General features: G+C 64.4%; 1 pseudogene; it reads left to right on the top strand.

The window, feature by feature from the left end:
• Positions 1 to 3: 3 nt before the first annotated feature.
• On the top strand, positions 4 to 515 carry LOC108536098 (uncharacterized protein C6orf132-like; annotated as a pseudogene).
• The last annotated feature ends 4 nt before the right edge of the window (positions 516 to 519 follow it).

Here is a 519-nt window from a genome sequence, read left to right as displayed (position 1 = left end):
TGTGCCAGCCCCAGCACCCCAGCTCCAGCATCTCCTCACACAATGGGGACTCATCTCTTTCCCCTGGGGTGTCACCAAGTGGAAATCAGATGTAGCACTGAATGGCAGGCAGGCAGAGGCCACCAGAGCCAGCCCCCCGAGAAGCCCTGCTGAGCCAAAGGGGAGTGCCCTGGGACCTAACCCAGAGCCCCATCTCACCTTCCCCCGTTCTTTCAAAGTGCCTCCCCCAACCCCAGTCAGGACTTCGTCCATCCCAGTTCAGGAAGCACAAGAGGCTCCCCGAAAGGAAGAGGGGGCCACCAACAAGGCTCCCAGCCGACTCCCACTGCCTCCCAGCTTCCACATCCGCCCCGCCTCCCAGGTCTACCCAGACAGGGCCCCCAAGCCAGACTGCCCTGGGGAGCTCAGGGCCGCAGCACCAGCCAGCCCAAGGCTTGGCCAGTCCCAGTCCCAAGCAGATGAGCCCCCAAGAGTTGGGACTCCGGGAACTCCACCTCCAGCCCCTCCCCTGCCCCCTCC

Source organism: Rhinopithecus bieti, unplaced genomic scaffold, assembly GCF_001698545.2.
Source record: "Rhinopithecus bieti isolate Rb0 unplaced genomic scaffold, ASM169854v2 scaffold_1636, whole genome shotgun sequence".
Taxonomy (NCBI): domain Eukaryota; kingdom Metazoa; phylum Chordata; class Mammalia; order Primates; family Cercopithecidae; genus Rhinopithecus; species Rhinopithecus bieti.
Note: the sequence above shows the minus strand (reverse complement) of the source record. Positions and strands in the feature narration are given on the sequence as shown.